This window comes from Magallana gigas, chromosome 4, assembly GCF_963853765.1.
Source record: "Magallana gigas chromosome 4, xbMagGiga1.1, whole genome shotgun sequence".
NCBI classification, from domain to species: domain Eukaryota; kingdom Metazoa; phylum Mollusca; class Bivalvia; order Ostreida; family Ostreidae; genus Magallana; species Magallana gigas.
This window is the reverse complement of record NC_088856.1, coordinates 50,355,922-50,377,506: the sequence shown is the minus strand read 5'-3', so window position 1 is coordinate 50,377,506 and position 21,585 is coordinate 50,355,922. Positions and strand designations below refer to the sequence as shown.

Sequence of the window (21,585 nt, the reverse complement as noted above, 5' to 3'; positions counted from 1 at the left end):
ACGGACCCAGAAAATTGTCGAGGCTGTCAACGTGTAGTTAATTTTTTGTGATCTGAAAATTCGACGTAAATGGGTACCTTTTAATTTATTTGATCTTAAATAAATTGAAATAAATTCACCAAAAATATTTAATAATCAATTAATATATAATCAAAATTTTAATCAATTTAATTCATCTTGTTTTTTTTTCTAAACACACGTGATGTTATAACTGACGATCCTATTAAAATGTCGGGAGCTTAAACGTCTTATTTCTGTTATCTGTAAACACTTTCTGATTTATTAATTAATTTACATCCTTACTTTAAACCAATTAAAAATGAGAAATGAAAACAGTTCAGATCATGTTTTTCCAAAAACATGTGCTGTTGATGTGCACATCAATCCCATATTACCGGTGACTTGAATAATTTGGACTTCAGCTATTTATGTAGCAATAAATAAACAAAAAATCACTTTTATATTATAGATAAATACATGAAAAAACTCTTATTAAATTATATTCAAGCATTGTACAAGTATTAAAAATATACCCGCATTTCATAAAATAATTCTCAACTTTATTTCCGTACAGCTGGTAATGGCCTCGTGATTTCACCTGAAAAAAAATCACTCGTGCGATGTACGGAAGCTGATCAGATATACAGCATTGTCTTTCATCTTGGGTTCTATACACAACAGGTGTTATTGTCTGTCTGTTAGGTGTCATTGGAATTTACAACTAACTTTGTGTATATTTGGACGTCTGAACAGGTGTACTCGAGATGCCGTTATTCACACCTTTCCGCGAACACCTGTTTGGTAACTCATCACAACCCGTCGTGTGTATGGTCTGAATATATCTTACTTCTACTTTGTTAGTTCAATGATTTTTCCTAATCTCTAACAAACAAAAAAACAAAAAAATTGTCTGTAGATATGTACACAAACAACTACACGTAAGACTATCGGCGCGTGGATCCGGGGAACAATTCAGCAACTCTATATAAATTCGGGAATTTCAAAGTATTAACTTGCGATAAGAAATTATTTACCGGGTACACATACATGTATGTACAAAAAAACCTGATTGATTAAAAAGATGAATGAGATAATACCGGTAACTTTTTGCAAGCATTTAGCACAAACACAACATTATTGATGTGAAATAGCGTCGAAATTTTCACGAAAAATCTTATTACATCGTGAACTTTACAAACTTTTAGTCATTGTGTTGAAATCGTTATTAAAACCATGGATCTAAAATAAATGAATTAAATTGATACAAATAGAACTCTGATAATTCTAAAATGATTGCACAAAAGTACACACAGAGAGAGAGAGAGAGAGAGAGAGAGAGAGAGAGAGAGAGAGAGAGAGAGAGAGAGAGAGAGATTTTACAACGTAATATTCCAACCCTCATACATGCAGTATAAGAATAAAGAAACTAAACATTTCAGGCACTGAATACTTCATTGTTAAACATTTTTCTATTTTGCGGACTTAAAAAAAACAATAGAACGGCATTTTTCCATACCATGGAAGGAGCATGTGGTCTATCTCGCGGGCTGATTTGATTGACAGGGATAGCACGTGGACCCTGAGTGCATATATTCTATCGCAATATTAGGGAAAAGGGTTCAATATAATGGAAACTATAAATCTAACTTCTTACACTGAATTACAAGTAAAATGTACTCAAATAAAATTCATACTGGTACTCTCTCTCTCTCTCTCTCTCTCTCTCTCTCTCTCTTTTATATGACGATCATTAAACAATCAAACAGTAATTATTGCAATACGGAGTAAACTGTAGTTTCTTGGAACACAAATAATTTCTAAACTCAAGTTGCTATAAGGATGAAATAAAAAAAATATCAAGTACCGATCCACGGATTCTTAGCGCTATGAATATGTACCGTGCGGTACTACATGGACAAGTCCATCACACATATGTATAAAAGAAAGAAAATCTGAAAATATATTCGATATAAAGCTGTATAATTAATATTACTTAGAGAAAGTACATTTGTTTTCGATTTGTTGTCGTTGAATAGTGAGAAAAGATCAAAGTTATGGTTCTATGCACTATTGAAACTGCCAAACTACAGTAACTACGATTACTACTACGTTTAAAAACGGACTGAAACAAAAACTCATGAAACCGTTTATTTGAATGTTAAAAAGGAAAAGAAAGTGTTAGTGTTTTAATTGATCAAACCTTTATGTGGGCGTTATCGATTTTTAATATCAACTAAAATCAACCGTAACAATCACATACGTCTGAAAATTGCGTGCCTAAAAATTTTATTTATTTCTATTTCTTAGTTTTTTTCTTTCATTCTCTTACGTACATCAATAAATATTTTATTCTTTATAAGTTTTATTCCTAAATCCTCCTTTTTTCACAGGTAAATACCGCGTGTTACACCGTGTTATTGTCCGTGTTGAATCGCGTTGCACCGTGTCGCACCGTGTTTTTTCTCGTTCTGTGGCCGTAACAGAGAACAATAGATCAAAGGTACCGACACTTCCACGCTCAGCGTGGACTTTCAAACACGGTGGTCGGTGTTTTTGTCGGGATACTCGTGAGCTGTACTGTATGTAGAGTAAATCTTTAAAAATCTTCTTCTCATGAACCATAAGACCAGGAAAGCTGAAACTTGTGTGAAAGCATCCTCAGGTAGTGTAGATTTTAATTTGTGAAAATCATGACCCCTGGGGGGTAGGATGGGGCCACAATGGGGGGTCGAAGTTTTACAAAGGAATATACAGAGAAAATCTTTAAAAAACTTCTTCTCATGAACCATAAGACCAGGAAAGCTGAAACTTGTATGGAAGCATCCTCAGGTAGTGTAGATTCATAGTTGTGAAAATCATGACCCCCGAGGGTAGGGTGGGGCCTTAATGGGTGGTCGAAGTTTTACATAGGAATATATAGAGTAAATCTTTAAAAATCTTCTTCTCAGAAACTAATCAGCCAGAAAAGCTGAAACTTGAGTGGAAGCATCCTCAGGTAGTGTAGATTCAAAGTTGTGAAAATCATGATCCCCCGGGGGTAGGGTGGGGCCACAATATGGGGGATCGAAGTTTTACATAGGAATATATAGAGTAAATCTTTAAAAATCTTCTTCTCAGAAACTAATCAGCCAGGAAAGCTGACACTTGTGTGAAAGCATCCTCAGGTAGTGTAGATTCAAAGTTGTGAAAATCATGACCCCCCGGGGGTAGGGTGGGGCCACAATGGGGGATCGAAGTTTTACATAGGAATATATAGAGTAAATCTTTAAAAATCTTCTTCTCAGAAACTAATCAGCCAGGAAAGCTGACACTTGTGTGGAAGCATCCTCAGGTAGTGTAGATACAAAGTTGTGAAAATCATGACCCCCCGGGGGTAGAGTGGGGCCACAATGGGGGATCGAAGTTTTACATAGGAATATATAGAGTAAATCTTTAAAAATCTTCTTCTCAGAAACTAATCAGCCAGGAAAGCTTAAACTTGTGTGGAAGCATCCTCAGGTAGTGTAGATTTTAATTTGTGAATATCATGACCCCCGAGGGTAGGGTGGGGCCACAATGGGGGGTCGAAATTTAACATAGGAATATATAGAGTAAATCTTTAAAAATCTTCTCCTCATGAACCATAAGACCAGGAAAGCTGAAACTTGTGTGGAAGCATCCTCAGGTAGTGTTAATTTAAATTTGTGAAAATCATGACCCCCGGGGGGTAGGATGGGGCCACAATGGGGGGTCGAAGTTTTACATAGGAATATACAGAGTAAATCTTTAAAAATCTTCTTTTCATGAACCATAAGACCAGGAAAGCTGAAACTTGTATGGAAGCATCCTCAGGTAGTGTAGATTCATAGTTGTGAAAATCATGACCCCCGAGGGTAGGGTGGGGCCTTAATGGGTGGTCGAAGTTTTACATAGGAATATATAGAGTAAATCTTTAAAAATCTTCTTCTCAGAAACTAATCAGCCAGAAAAGCTGAAACTTGAGTGGAAGCATCCTCAGGTAGTGTAGATTCAAAGTTGTGAAAATCATGATCCCCGGGGGTAGGGTGGGGCCACAATATGGGGGATCGAAGTTTTACATAGGAATATATAGAGTAAATCTTTAAAAATCTTCTTCTCAAAAACTAATCAGCCAGGAAAGCTGAAACTTGTGTGAAAGCATCCTCAGGTAGTGTAGATTCATAGTTGTGAAAATCATGACCCCCGGGTGCAGGGAGGGGCCACAATGGGGGATCGAAGTTTTACATAGGAATATATAGAGTAAATCTTTAAAAATCTTCTCAGAAACTAATCAGCCAGGAAAGCTGACACTTGTGTGAAAGCATCCTCAGGTAGTGTAGATTCAAAGTTGTGAAAATCATGACCCCCCGGGGGTAGGGTGGGGCCACAATGGGGGATCGAAGTTTTACATAGGAATATATAGAGTAAATCTTTAAAAATCTTCTTCTCAGAAACTAATCAGCCAGGAAAGCTTAAACTTGTGTGGAAGCATCCTCAGGTAGTGTAGATTCAAAGTTGTGAAAATCATGACCCCCAGGGGCAGGGAGGGGTCACAATGGGGGATCGAAGTTTTACATAGGAATATATAGAGTAAATCTTTAAAAATCTTCTTCTCAGAAACTAATCAGCCAGGAAAGCTGAAACTTGTGTGGAAGCATCCTCAGGTAGTGTAGATTTTAATTTGTGAATATCATGACCCCCGAGGGTAGGGTGGGGCCACAATGGGGGGTCGAAATTTAACATAGGAATATGTAGAGTAAATCTTTAAAAATCTTCTCCTCATGAACCATAAGACCAGGAAAGCTGAAACTTGTGTGAAAGCATCCTCAGGTAGTGTAGATTTTAATTTGTGAAAATCATGACCCCTGGGGGGTAGGATGGGGCCACAATGGGGGGTCGAAGTTTTACAAAGGAATATACAGAGAAAATCTTTAAAAAACTTCTTCTCATGAACCATAAGACCAGGAAAGCTGAAACTTGTATGGAAGCATCCTCAGGTAGTGTAGATTCATAGTTGTGAAAATCATGACCCCCGAGGGTAGGGTGGGGCCTTAATGGGTGGTCGAAGTTTTACATAGGAATATATAGAGTAAATCTTTAAAAATCTTCTTCTCAGAAACTAATCAGCCAGAAAAGCTGAAACTTGAGTGGAAGCATCCTCAGGTAGTGTAGATTCAAAGTTGTGAAAATCATGATCCCCCGGGGGTAGGGTGGGGCCACAATATGGGGGATCGAAGTTTTACATAGGAATATATAGAGTAAATCTTTAAAAATCTTCTTCTCAAAAACTAATCAGCCAGGAAAGCTGAAACTTGTGTGAAAGCATCCTCAGGTAGTGTAGATTCATAGTTGTGAAAATCATGACCCCCGGGTGCAGGGAGGGGCCACAATGGGGGATCGAAATTTTACATAGGAATATAGAGTAAATCTTTAAAAATCTTCTTCTCAGAAACTAATCAGCCAGGAAAGCTGACACTTCTGTGAAAGCATCCTCAGGTAGTGTAGATTCAAAGTTGTGAAAATCATGACCCCCCGGGGGTAGGGTGGGGCCACAATGGGGGATCGAAGTTTTACATAGGAATATATAGAGTAAATCTTTAAAAATCTTCTTCTCAGAAACTAATCAGCCAGGAAAGCTGACACTTGTGTGGAAGCATCCTCAGGTAGTGTAGATACAAAGTTGTGAAAATCATGACCCCCCGGGGGTAGAGTGGGGCCACAATGGGGGATCGAAGTTTTACATAGGAATATATAGAGTAAATCTTTAAAAATCTTCTTCTCAGAAACTAATCAGCCAGGAAAGCTTAAACTTGTGTGGAAGCATCCTCAGGTAGTGTAGATTTTAATTTGTGAATATCATGACCCCCGAGGGTAGGGTGGGGCCACAATGGGGGGTCGAAATTTAACATAGGAATATATAGAGTAAATCTTTAGAAATCTTCTCCTCATGAACCATAAGACCAGGAAAGCTGAAACTTGTGTGGAAGCATCCTCAGGTAGTGTTAATTTTAATTTGTGAAAATCATGACCCCCGGGGGGTAGGATGGGGCCACAATGGGGGGTCGAAGTTTTACATAGGAATATACAGAGTAAATCTTTAAAAATCTTCTTTTCATGAACCATAAGACCAGGAAAGCTGAAACTTGTATGGAAGCATCCTCAGGTAGTGTAGATTCATAGTTGTGAAAATCATGACCCCCGAGGGTAGGGTGGGGCCTTAATGGGTGGTCGAAGTTTTACATAGGAATATATAGAGTAAATCTTTAAAAATCTTCTTCTCAGAAACTAATCAGCCAGAAAAGCTGAAACTTGAGTGGAAGCATCCTCAGGTAGTGTAGATTCAAAGTTGTGAAAATCATGATCCCCGGGGGTAGGGTGGGGCCACAATATGGGGGATCGAAGTTTTACATAGGAATATATAGAGTAAATCTTTAAAAATCTTCTTCTCAAAAACTAATCAGCCAGGAAAGCTGAAACTTGTGTGAAAGCATCCTCAGGTAGTGTAGATTCATAGTTGTGAAAATCATGACCCCCGGGTGCAGGGAGGGGCCACAATGGGGGATCGAAGTTTTACATAGGAATATATAGAGTAAATCTTTAAAAATCTTCTCAGAAACTAATCAGCCAGGAAAGCTGACACTTGTGTGAAAGCATCCTCAGGTAGTGTAGATTCAAAGTTGTGAAAATCATGACCCCCCGGGGGTAGGGTGGGGCCACAATGGGGGATCGAAGTTTTACATAGGAATATATAGAGTAAATCTTTAAAAATCTTCTTCTCAGAAACTAATCAGCCAGGAAAGCTTAAACTTGTGTGGAAGCGTCCTCAGGTAGTGTAAATTCAAATTTGTGAAAATCATGATCCCCAGGGGTAGGGTGGGCCACAATGGGGGGCCAAAGTTTAACAAAGGAATATAGATGGTAAATCTTTAAAAATCTTCTTCTCAGAAATTAATCAGCCAGATGATTCTTTATAATTGTAAAGATTTTGGCCCCAGGACAATTCTTTGGCCTCATAAGAAGGTTCAGAGTTTATGTACGTTTAAATCCCATATATAAACAATTGTTAAGGATCATTTTAAGAACTGCAATACTCAACATATGATATGACTATAAAATCATCCTGTTAGAAAAGGGATTATAAACATAAGAATATCCAGGGGAAAAATGGATTTTATTTATACAGGATCAACATGTATTATTGTACATTGTCCAGATAGTTTGTATTATGACTCCATTAAGGTGGAATGTCCCTCTGATAAGAGAGATAACTTCTGTAGAAAATAATATCACTTTGTTTCTGTTAACTCACAATTATTAATGCATGTAACAACAAGGGAAGTGGTGCATGGTCCCAATTTATGTTGGAAGGCGATACACTTAATTGAATTCAAGGATAGAAAAAGAAAATTAGAACTGAACCCCATGGCTCTTTTGAAGCAGGGGGGGGGGGGGCAAAAAAGTAAAGAAAACTTTTACAAATTATTACAAGAAATGTATCATAATGATAAAGTATTTATGAGGCAATATCTACATGACTATTCCTCCCCCTCTCCCCTCCCCCCTCCCGATGGATTTATTCTTTTTTTTAAATATAACTAAATTGTATGTACTTGTTTAGTACATGTACGGTACATGTTTGATGTTTTAGGCCAGAGAATATTTGGATTGAATATTTTTATTTCTCTATCTATAGCTCGTTCACAGAGCTGAAAGAATTATAATTGGGAAAATGTGACCAAGACAATTACAAATTCTAGACTTAGTTGAAATCGTTTAATTAAAACTTATAACATTTCAAATGTTTAAAATTGAATAAAGCTTTTCTATTCTGAGGGAGCAGATATGGGAAAACAAATTGAAAAAAACCCCTTATATCTCAGCTCATTTGATTCAAGACATTATATCCCTGTATTGATATCATACCAATTACTGGAAGATTATTCACTTGATCCCCGTTTTGTGTTACATAACAAAATGCTCTGGTTTACATTTTTAGGATTTCTTAAATATATATATCCATTTACTATTATCTTATCCAAATTTTTTTCTGAAATTTAAGAAACTGTGGCAATTTTACTTGCACTGTATGTAAAACATGTATGTAAAACCTTCAATAGTCTATGATAAAGAAAGATAACTCTTGCCGATTGAAGCCGATTTTTGTTGCAAACCTATACAACAAAGTGCTTTTCTGAACTAGAACGCAGTGCCTCATTATGTTTTCTAATATGAATTGAAAATGTATATAACTATACATTATTTTCATATACATTTTGGATTTTTAATTTTATGCTGCGATGGTAAAATTTTGTTTTTTCTAATCACTATATCTAGTTTTCTTCATATCATGATTAGACATTTTATCAATTTTTGAAAAATCTAGCAGCGCTTCATCACGTAAAATTTGTTTCATGTGAATCGATTGATATTGACTTTGATGAAAATCAATATGAAATATTTTTAAAAATTTATGGCAAAATTAATAGCAGAGGGATATTACACCTTAAGCTGATTTTATCATACCTATTGTTCCTCAGGTGAGCGATGTGGCCCATGGGCCTCTTGTTTTCAAGACTTTCAGCTATGAAAAAACATCTACTAACGACATGAATGATGGTGATTTGGATGCAATCCTTCTGAATATTGCAAAGGCTGATGTTATAGCAGAATTTCAATAGGAATTCAAAATCTTTGACAAAAATAGTGTCTACTTATGCTTAAAACTGGATTCTAAATATTACATGTAATACATATTGTGCTATTGTGTACATGTATACATGTATTATAAGTTACTGTGCATTGAAGTCTTTGATGTAGATCTACCAGAATTCTTAATGTGATTACGTACAGACATTAGTGTAAGGTTAGTATATCAAGTGTACCAGTTTTGACAGCTGTCACTTAAACAAGTTTATAAAATACAAAACGGGCAATGCTTAGTGTGATCGAGAGACCATTTGATTAAAACCAGTTTTATAAGGAATGGGTGTAGCATAAAAGTCACCAACATTCACATGAGAATTTTAAGAGTTTTAATAATCAACAAACAAGTATATTTTTATACACTTTAGGTACCAATTTTCATTTATGTAGTAAAACGACTAACACTTATGGTCTTCTAGGGCTGATTTGTGTTGCTATCAAGCAACAGTTTTTTGTTGTTTAGCAAGATACAATAAATTTAAAAAGCCCATGAAAATAAAAGTTACTGAGTTTAGATATTGCATACACTGTATTTTAATCTGAAGTATTACAATTTTTTTGGCAACAGAAAAAAAAAAATGGTGTAAAACTTAAGAAAGATGATTCAGCATTTTACATGTATAAGAACTATGTACATGTACATGTATATTTTGTGGTCCTGTTGTATTATATCACTTCATACATTCTTTTTTGGGGGAAATATTTTTAGTGTGTTATATCTTAAAAGTTTTGGTAAGAAATTGGGGGGGGGGGTATTTTCAAAACTGTCTTATATTCAATTCACGGCTTATTATCCAAACAAAATACAGGTAAAGACGAGAGCACAATCATGGCTTATTATAAAACCAATAAATTGTAATCGATCGATTGTGAACTACTTGTTTGTTCTAGGATATCCAGCTAAACTGTAATCTGTAAGAGTAAAATTTTGATATAAACATAGAGAAGTGCACTAATCTTGTTGATGCTTAAGAAGCCGAATATATCATGCTTATAATTGTCTGATATTATATAAATAGTGCCTGTTTGGAAGGGTTAGTGTGGAAATTGACACCTCGAGACAACCATTGTCAACCGACGCGAAGCGGAGGTTGACAATCGTTTTCGAGGGGTGTCAATTTCAACACTTACCCTCCCAAATAGGCACTATTTATTTTATTATACTGAATGTCTTAATTTTAAAGAAAAATTTAATTCTTTTCTACAGAAATGAAGTGAATTCTACGGCGAACCATACGCGCATAATTTACGCGCATGTAACAATTTGTTGTGTTACCCGTTGCCAAGTGTGTTGCTAACGCTGAAGGTAATAGAACGGATTACCAACTGCGTCTAAACCAATCAGATTTCAGTATTTAACATGAAAGTTTAATAATAAAAAAATAAAACAACGTACTTCAACAAATGCTTGACGCGATGACTATTTTTCATTAGAATTTTTGTTGTAAGAAAACATTCAACCAAAAGTTTTAGGAAAATTAACGAGTCTTGCCGGTCACCTGAGTACTATAGCCATTGGATGAACCTTTCATGTAGTCTCATGTTTGCATTTTAAAGCTTCATTTTTGGGTCTATAAACTCTATCATCGATTCGTAACAAGAGGCCCATGGGCCAAATCGCTCACCTGAGGAACAATAGGTATGATAAAATCAGCTCAATGGAGTCATAATACAAACTACATGTATCTGGACAATGTACAATGATACATGTAGATCCTGTATAAATAAAATCCATTTTCCCCTAGATATTCTTATGTTTATAATCATTAGTCCCTTTTCTAACAGGATGGTTTTATAGGCATATCATATGTTGAGTATAGCAGTTCTCAAAAAGATCCCTAACAATAGTTTATATATGGGATATAAACGTACATCAAATTCTAAACCTTCTCGTGAGGCCAAAGAATTGTCCTGGGGCCAAAGTCTTAACAATTATAAAAAATCATCTGGCTGATTAGTTTCTGAGAAGAATTTTAAAGATTTATCATATATATTCCTTTGTTAAACTTTGCCCCCCCCCCCATTGTGGCCCCACCCTACCCCTGGGGATCATTATTTTCACAACTTTGAATCTACACTACCTGAGGATGCTTTCACACAAGTTTCAGCTTTCGTGGCTGATTAGTTTCTGAGAAGATGATTTTTAAAGATTTACTCTGTTTATTCCTATGTAAAACATCGACCTCCCATTGTGGCCCAAACCTACCCCCAGGGGTCATGATTTTCACAAATTGAATCTACACTACCTGAGGATGCTTCCACACAAGTTTCAGTTTTCCTGGCTGGTTTCTGAGAAGAAGATTTTTAAAGATTTACTCTATATAATCATATGTTAAACTTCGACCCCCCCCCCCATTGTGGCCCCAACCTACCCCCAGGGGTTATTATTTTCACAACTTCGAATCTACACTACCTGAGGATGCTCCCACACAAGTTCCAGCTTTGCCGGCGGATTAGTTTCTGAGAAGAAGATTTTTAAAGATTAATTTACTGTATATATTCCTATGTTAAACTTCGATCCCCCATTGTGGCCCCACCCTACCCTCGGGGGTCATGATTTTCACAACTTTGAGTTTACACTACCTTAGGATGCATCCACACAAGTGTCAGCTTTCCTGGCTGATTAGTTTCTGAGAAGAAGATTTTTAAAGATTTACTGTGTAAATTCCTATGTAAAACTTTGATCCCCCATTGTGGCCCCACCCTACCCCCGGGGGTCATGATTTTCACAACTTTGAATCAACACTACCTGAGGATGCTACCACACAAGTTTCAGCTTTCCTGGCCGATTAGTTTCTGAGAAGATTTTTAAAGATTTACTCTATATATTCATTTGTTAAACTTCGACCCCCCATTTTGGCCCCACCCTCAGGTGAGCTAAAAAGGTTAAGTTTACAATTCAATAAGTTGGGTTCTGGAAGAACAGACTTTGAAAATTTTCGTAATAAATATTGACAATTTTTTTTACTTTTTTAATCTTTAGCTTTTTAGATCGGTGTACAAACATAGAATTGTGAGCAAATCTCTGTATCTTGCTTATAATTCGAAGCTTAACACTTAAATATGGTTAGTAAATAGAAATTGTAAACAATTAAACACAAGAAACATGCACTACATGTATAACAAATAAAGAACACAATTTATTTTTTCGAAATGAATCATATATATTCATGTATATACGGTTACCTACATATTTCCGTCAGCGATATCAAACTCTATTTAAACTGAATAAACTCGAGAAAATGCCGAGCATCTCAACAAAACCTATTGCATTAATTTACCATTACGCAAAAGATAATGCCGAATTACCGATAGAATGAATTGTATTTCAGATACAATAAATTTAAAAAGCCCATGAAAATAAAAGTTACTAAGTTTAGATATTGCATACACTGTATTTTAATCTGAAGTATTACAATTTTTTTGGCAACAGAAAAAAAAAATGGTGTAAAACTTAAGAAAGATGATTCAGCATTTTACATGTATAAGAACTATGTACATGTACATGTATATTTTGTGGTCCTGTTGTATTATATCACTTCATACATTCTTTTTTGGGGGAAATATTTTTAGTGTGTTATATCTTAAAAGTTTTGGTAAGAAATTGGGGGGGGGGGTATTTTCAAAACTGTCTTATATTCAATTCACGGCTTATTATCCAAACAAAATACAGGTAAAGACGAGAGCACAATCATGGCTTATTATAAAACCAATAAATTGTAATCGATCGATTGTGAACTACTTGTTTGTTCTAGGATATCCAGCTAAACTGTAATCTGTAAGAGTAAAATTTTGATATAAACATAGAGAAGTGCACTAATCTTGTTGATGCTTAAGAAGCCGAATATATCATGCTTATAATTGTCTGATATTATATAAATAGTGCCTGTTTGGAAGGGTTAGTGTGGAAATTGACACCTCGAGACAACCATTGTCAACCGACGCGAAGCGGAGGTTGACAATCGTTTTCGAGGGGTGTCAATTTCAACACTTACCCTCCCAAATAGGCACTATTTATTTTATTATACTGAATGTCTTAATTTTAAAGAAAATTTAATTCTTTTCTACAGAAATGAAGTGAATTCTACGGCGAACCATACGTGCATAATTTACGCGCATGTAACAATTTGTTGTGTTACCCGTTGCCAAGTGTGTTGCTAACGCTGAAGGTAATAGAACGGATTACCAACTGCGTCTAAACCAATCAGATTTCAGTATTTAACATGAAAGTTTAATAATAAAAAAATAAAACAACGTACTTCAACAAATGCTTGACGCGATGACTATTTTTCATTAGAATTTTTGTTGTAAGAAAACATTCAACCAAAAGTTTTAGGAAAATTAACGAGTCTTGCCGGTCACCTGAGTACTATAGCCATTGGATGAACCTTTCATGTAGTCTCATGTTTGCATTTTAAAGCTTCATTTTTGGGTCTATAAACTCTATCATCGATTCGTAACAAGAGGCCCATGGGCCACATCGCTCACCTGAGGAACAATAGGTATGATAAAATCAGCTCAATGGAGTCATAATACAAACTTCATGTATCTGGACAATGTACAATGATACATGTAGATCCTGTATAAATAAAATCCATTTTCCCCTAGATATTCTTATGTTTATAATCATTAGTCCCTTTTCTAACAGGATGGTTTTATAGTCATATCATATGTTGAGTATAGCAGTTCTCAAAAAGATCCCTAACAATAGTTTATATATGGGATATAAACGTACATCAAATTCTGAACCTTCTCGTGAGGCCAAAGAATTGTCCTGGGGCCAAATTCTTAACAATTATAAAAAATCATCTGGCTGATTAGTTTCTGAGAAGAATTTTAAAGATTTATCATATATATTCCTTTGTTAAACTTTGCCCCCCCCATTGTGGCCCCACCCTACCCCTGGGGATCATTATTTTCACAACTTTGAATCTACACTACCTGAGGATGCTTTCACACAAGTTTCAGCTTTCGTGGCTGATTAGTTTCTGAGAAGATGATTTTTAAAGATTTACTCTGTTTATTCCTATGTAAAACATCGACCTCCCATTGTGGCCCAAACCTACCCCCAGGGGTCATGATTTTCACAAATTGAATCTACACTACCTGAGGATGCTTCCACACAAGTTTCAGTTTTCCTGGCTGGTTTCTGAGAAGAAGATTTTTAAAGATTTACTCTATATAATCATATGTTAAACTTCGACCCCCCCCCCCCAATGTGGCCCCAACCTACCCCCAGGGGTTATTATTTTCACAACTTCGAATCTACACTACCTGAGGATGCTCCCACACAAGTTCCAGCTTTGCCGGCGGATTAGTTTCTGAGAAGAAGATTTTTAAAGATTAATTTACTGTATATATTCCTATGTTAAACTTCGATCCCCCATTGTGGCCCCACCCTACCCTCGGGGGTCATGATTTTCACAACTTTGAGTTTACACTACCTTAGGATGCATCCACACAAGTGTCAGCTTTCCTGGCTGATTAGTTTCTGAGAAGAAGATTTTTAAAGATTTACTGTGTATATTCCTATGTAAAACTTTGATCCCCCATTGTGGCCCCACCCTACCCCCGGGGGTCATGATTTTCACAACTTTGAATCAACACTACCTGAGGATGCTACCACACAAGTTTCAGCTTTCCTGGCCGATTAGTTTCTGAGAAGATTTTTAAAGATTTACTCTATATATTCATTTGTTAAACTTCGACCCCCCATTTTGGCCCCACCCTCAGGTGAGCTAAAAAGGTTAAGTTTACAATTCAATAAGTTGGGTTCTGGAAGAACAGACTTTGAAAATTTTCGTAATAAATATTGACAATTTTTTTTACTTTTTTAATCTTTAGCTTTTTAGATCGGTGTACAAACATAGAATTGTGAGCAAATCTCTGTATCTTGCTTATAATTCGAAGCTTAACACTTAAATATGGTTAGTAAATAGAAATTGTAAACAATTAAACACAAGAAACATGCACTACATGTATAACAAATAAAGAACACAATTTATTTTTTCGAAATGAATCATATATATTCATGTATATACGGTTACCTACATATTTCCGTCAGCGATATCAAACTCTATTTAAACTGAATAAACTCGAGAAAATGCCGAGCATCTCAACAAAACCTATTGCATTAATTTACCATTACGCAAAAGATAATGCCGAATTACCGATAGAATGAATTGTATTTCAGATACAATAAATTTAAAAAGCCCATGAAAATAAAAGTTACTAAGTTTAGATATTGCATACACTGTATTTTAATCTGAAGTATTACAATTTTTTTGGCAACAGAAAAAAAAAAATGGTGTAAAACTTAAGAAAGATGATTCAGCATTTTACATGTATAAGAACTATGTACATGTACATGTATATTTTGTGGTCCTGTTGTATTATATCACTTCATACATTCTTTTTTGGGGGAAATATTTTTAGTGTGTTATATCTTAAAAGTTTTGGTAAGAAATTGGGGGGGGGGGTATTTTCAAAACTGTCTTATATTCAATTCACGGCTTATTATCCAAACAAAATACAGGTAAAGACGAGAGCACAATCATGGCTTATTATAAAACCAATAAATTGTAATCGATCGATTGTGAACTACTTGTTTGTTCTAGGATATCCAGCTAAACTGTAATCTGTAAGAGTAAAATTTTGATATAAACATAGAGAAGTGCACTAATCTTGTTGATGCTTAAGAAGCCGAATATATCATGCTTATAATTGTCTGATATTATATAAATAGTGCCTGTTTGGAAGGGTTAGTGTGGAAATTGACACCTCGAGACAACCATTGTCAACCGACGCGAAGCGGAGGTTGACAATCGTTTTCGAGGGGTGTCAATTTCAACACTTACCCTCCCAAATAGGCACTATTTATTTTATTATACTGAATGTCTTAATTTTAAAGAAAATTTAATTCTTTTCTACAGAAATGAAGTGAATTCTACGGCGAACCATACGTGCATAATTTACGCGCATGTAACAATTTGTTGTGTTACCCGTTGCCAAGTGTGTTGCTAACGCTGAAGGTAATAGAACGGATTACCAACTGCGTCTAAACCAATCAGATTTCAGTATTTAACATGAAAGTTTAATAATAAAAAAATAAAACAACGTACTTCAACAAATGCTTGACGCGATGACTATTTTTCATTAGAATTTTTGTTGTAAGAAAACATTCAACCAAAAGTTTTAGGAAAATTAACGAGTCTTGCCGGTCACCTGAGTACTATAGCCATTGGATGAACCTTTCATGTAGTCTCATGTTTGCATTTTAAAGCTTCATTTTTGGGTCTATAAACTCTATCATCGATTCGTAACAAGAGGCCCATGGGCCACATCGCTCACCTGAGGAACAATAGGTATGATAAAATCAGCTCAATGGAGTCATAATACAAACTTCATGTATCTGGACAATGTACAATGATACATGTAGATCCTGTATAAATAAAATCCATTTTCCCCTAGATATTCTTATGTTTATAATCATTAGTCCCTTTTCTAACAGGATGGTTTTATAGTCATATCATATGTTGAGTATAGCAGTTCTCAAAAAGATCCCTAACAATAGTTTATATATGGGATATAAACGTACATCAAATTCTGAACCTTCTCGTGAGGCCAAAGAATTGTCCTGGGGCCAAATTCTTAACAATTATAAAAAATCATCTGGCTGATTAGTTTCTGAGAAGAATTTTAAAGATTTATCATATATATTCCTTTGTTAAACTTTGCCCCCCCCCCCCCCCCCATTGTGGCCCCACCCTACCCCTGGGGATCATTATTTTCACAACTTTGAATCTACACTACCTGAGGATGCTTTCACACAAGTTTCAGCTTTCGTGGCTGATTAGTTTCTGAGAAGATGATTTTTAAAGATTTACTCTGTTTATTCCTATGTAAAACATCGACCTCCCATTGTGGCCCAAACCTACCCCCAGGGGTCATGATTTTCACAAATTGAATCTACACTACCTGAGGATGCTTCCACACAAGTTTCAGTTTTCCTGGCTGGTTTCTGAGAAGAAGATTTTTAAAGATTTACTCTATATAATCATATGTTAAACTTCGACCCCCCCCCCAATGTGGCCCCAACCTACCCCCAGGGGTTATTATTTTCACAACTTCGAATCTACACTACCTGAGGATGCTCCCACACAAGTTCCAGCTTTGCCGGCGGATTAGTTTCTGAGAAGAAGATTTTTAAAGATTAATTTACTGTATATATTCCTATGTTAAACTTCGATCCCCCATTGTGGCCCCACCCTACCCTCGGGGGTCATGATTTTCACAACTTTGAGTTTACACTACCTTAGGATGCATCCACACAAGTGTCAGCTTTCCTGGCTGATTAGTTTCTGAGAAGAAGATTTTTAAAGATTTACTGTGTATATTCCTATGTAAAACTTTGATCCCCCATTGTGGCCCCACCCTACCCCCGGGGGTCATGATTTTCACAACTTTGAATCAACACTACCTGAGGATGCTACCACACAAGTTTCAGCTTTCCTGGCCGATTAGTTTCTGAGAAGATTTTTAAAGATTTACTCTATATATTCATTTGTTAAACTTCGACCCCCCATTTTGGCCCCACCCTCAGGTGAGCTAAAAAGGTTAAGTTTACAATTCAATAAGTTGGGTTCTGGAAGAACAGACTTTGAAAATTTTCGTAATAAATATTGACAATTTTTTTTACTTTTTTAATCTTTAGCTTTTTAGATCGGTGTACAAACATAGAATTGTGAGCAAATCTCTGTATCTTGCTTATAATTCGAAGCTTAACACTTAAATATGGTTAGTAAATAGAAATTGTAAACAATTAAACACAAGAAACATGCACTACATGTATAACAAATAAAGAACACAATTTATTTTTTCGAAATGAATCATATATATTCATGTATATACGGTTACCTACATATTTCCGTCAGCGATATCAAACTCTATTTAAACTGAATAAACTCGAGAAAATGCCGAGCATCTCAACAAAACCTATTGCATTAATTTACCATTACGCAAAAGATAATGCCGAATTACCGATAGAATGAATTGTATTTCAGATACAATAAATTTAAAAAGCCCATGAAAATAAAAGTTACTAAGTTTAGATATTGCATACACTGTATTTTAATCTGAAGTATTACAATTTTTTTGGCAACAGAAAAAAAAAAATGGTGTAAAACTTAAGAAAGATGATTCAGCATTTTACATGTATAAGAACTATGTACATGTACATGTATATTTTGTGGTCCTGTTGTATTATATCACTTCATACATTCTTTTTTGGGGGAAATATTTTTAGTGTGTTATATCTTAAAAGTTTTGGTAAGAAATTGGGGGGGGGGGGGTATTTTCAAAACTGTCTTATATTCAATTCACGGCTTATTATCCAAACAAAATACAGGTAAAGACGAGAGCACAATCATGGCTTATTATAAAACCAATAAATTGTAATCGATCGATTGTGAACTACTTGTTTGTTCTAGGATATCCAGCTAAACTGTAATCTGTAAGAGTAAAATTTTGATATAAACATAGAGAAGTGCACTAATCTTGTTGATGCTTAAGAAGCCGAATATATCATGCTTATAATTGTCTGATATTATATAAATAGTGCCTGTTTGGAAGGGTTAGTGTGGAAATTGACACCTCGAGACAACCATTGTCAACCGACGCGAAGCGGAGGTTGACAATCGTTTTCGAGGGGTGTCAATTTCAACACTTACCCTCCCAAATAGGCACTATTTATTTTATTATACTGAATGTCTTAATTTTAAAGAAAATTTAATTCTTTTCTACAGAAATGAAGTGAATTCTACGGCGAACCATACGTGCATAATTTACGCGCATGTAACAATTTGTTGTGTTACCCGTTGCCAAGTGTGTTGCTAACGCTGAAGGTAATAGAACGGATTACCAACTGCGTCTAAACCAATCAGATTTCAGTATTTAACATGAAAGTTTAATAATAAAAAAATAAAACAACGTACTTCAACAAATGCTTGACGCGATGACTATTTTTCATTAGAATTTTTGTTGTAAGAAAACATTCAACCAAAAGTTTTAGGAAAATTAACGAGTCTTGCCGGTCACCTGAGTACTATAGCCATTGGATGAACCTTTCATGTAGTCTCATGTTTGCATTTTAAAGCTTCATTTTTGGGTCTATAAACTCTATCATCGATTCGTAACAAGAGGCCCATAGGCCACATCGCTCACCTGAGGAACAATAGGTATGATAAAATCAGCTCAATGGAGTCATAATACAAACTTCATGTATCTGGACAATGTACAATGATACATGTAGATCCTGTATAAATAAAATCCATTTTCCCCTAGATATTCTTATGTTTATAATCATTAGTCCCTTTTCTAACAGGATGGTTTTATAGTCATATCATATGTTGAGTATAGCAGTTCTCAAAAAGATCCCTAACAATAGTTTATATATAGGATATAAACGTACATCAAATTCTGAACCTTCTCGTGAGGCCAAAGAATTGTCCTGGGGCCAAATTCTTAACAATTATAAAAAATCATCTGGCTGATTAGTTTCTGAAAAGAATTTTAAAGATTTATCATATATATTCCTTTGTTAAACTTTGCCCCCCCCCCCCCATTGTGGCCCCACCCTACCCCTAGGGATCATTATTTTCACAACTTTGAATCTACACTACCTGAGGATGCTTTCACACAAGTTTCAGCTTTCGTGGCTGATTAGTTTCTGAGAAGATGATTTTTAAAGATTTACTCTGTTTATTCCTATGTAAAACATCGACCTCCCATTGTGGCCCAAACCTACCCCCAGGGGTCATGATTTTCACAAATTGAATCTACACTACCTGAGGATGCTTCCACACAAGTTTCAGTTTTCCTGGCTGGTTTCTGAGAAGAAGATTTTTAAAGATTTACTCTATATAATCATATGTTAAACTTCGACCCCCCCCCCATTGTGGCCCCAACCTACCCCCAGGGGTTATTATTTTCACAACTTCGAATCTACACTACCTGAGGATGCTCCCACACAAGTTCCAGCTTTGCCGGCGGATTAGTTTCTGAGAAGAAGATTTTTAAAGATTAATTTACTGTATATATTCCTATGTTAAACTTCGATCCCCCATTGTGGCCCCACCCTACCCTCGGGGGTCATGATTTTCACAACTTTGAGTTTACACTACGTTAGGATGCATCCACACAAGTGTCAGCTTTCCTGGCTGATTAGTTTCTGAGAAGAAGATTTTTAAAGATTTACTGTGTATATTCCTATGTAAAACTTTGATCCCCCATTGTGGCCCCACCCTACCCCCGGGGGTCATGATTTTCACAACTTTGAATCAACACTACCTGAGGATGCTACCACACAAGTTTCAGCTTTCCTGGCCGATTAGTTTCTGAGAAGATTTTTAAAGATTTACTCTATATATTCATTTGTTAAACTTCGACCCCCCATTGTGGCCCCACCCTCAGGTGAGCTAAAAAGGTTAAGTTTACAATTCAATAAGTTGGGTTCTGGAAGAACAGACTTTGAAAATTTTCGTAATAAATATTGACAATTTTTTTACTTTTTTAATCTCTAGCTTTTTAGATCGGTGTACAAACATAGAATTGTGAGCAAATCTCTGTATCTTGCTTATAATTCGAAGCTTAACACTTAAATATGGTTAGTAAATAGAAATTGTAAACAATTAAACACAAGAAACATGCACTACATGTATAACAAATAAAGAACACAATTTATTTTTTCGAAATGAATCATATATATTCATGTATATACGGTTACCTACATATTTCCGTCAGCGATATCAAACTCTATTTAAACTGAATAAACTCGAGAAAATGCCGAGCATCTCAACAAAACCTATTGCATTAATTTACCATTACGCAAAAGATAATGCCGAATTACCGATATAATGAATTGTATTTCAGTACTACTACATCAGATTTTGCTTAATTTGCGCAAGTAAACAGTTAACTGTTTGATTTACCGAAGTCTCTGTTTGATTTGATACGTAAAAATCACGAAATACAGACGATAGTTCCCAGGTTACAAAGCATAAATAATGAAAACGAAACGAAAATCAGAACAAGCTAACACCAACGTCATGTGTGAAAACTGTCAACGCATTAAAATATTTAGCCTTAATTTACTTCACAAAATCGGCACCAATATATTTTGCATGTTTCAAAAATGTCCCTTCATACGCGAACGGTTGCATAGCAAGCAAATTCACCATAGTCAGATCGACCCTTTTTCGTATAATGTCATGGCTGCTTTAAACAAAGAACCTCGTTTTAGAAGTATTGAATACGAGTCTTGGTAAAATGGGTATGCAAACCCGGGCCGTGGCAAAATAAAAGCCGGGGCAGATCGGCAATCGTCAATTCCAAATACGCATTATTTTGCAGCAATATTTACAGCGAATACAAATATACTGCTCCATCAAATATCCCGACATTTGAATGAGATTGGCAGATTAATACCTGCCAATCTTTTGTATTGCTCAGGCCAAGTCTTGCCTACCCATTTTACCGTATGCCAAGCCCGAAGCTATTAAACTGATTGAAACACGCCTTTCCTTTATTATTATTTTCGTAATAACTCAGATTTGAAACAGAATTATCACTTAATTTTTGCAATTTATATTTTCCTTCCCATAAGGATAATTTATGCTAAACTACGTTGAATTTGCCTCGGTAGTACTTGAGAAGAAGATTTTTAAAAATGCACCCCCCTTTTTTGTACAGTTTCAAGGTTTTCTCCGCTTTGAATACAGATCGGACTTTTATTTCTGCAATTTATATTCGCCCTCCCATAAGGATGCTTTGTGCCAAATTTGGTTGAAATTGGATAAGCGGTTTTAGAGAAGAAGTTCGAAATGTAAA

The 21,585-nt window shown here is 35.6% G+C and overlaps 1 protein-coding gene across 3 annotated transcripts in view; it reads left to right on the top strand.

The window, feature by feature from the left end:
- Window positions 1-21,585, top strand: part of LOC105331947 (general transcription factor 3C polypeptide 1) — a 245,419-nt gene that overhangs the window by 65,454 nt on the left and 158,380 nt on the right. The gene's annotated exons all lie outside the window — the stretch shown is intronic.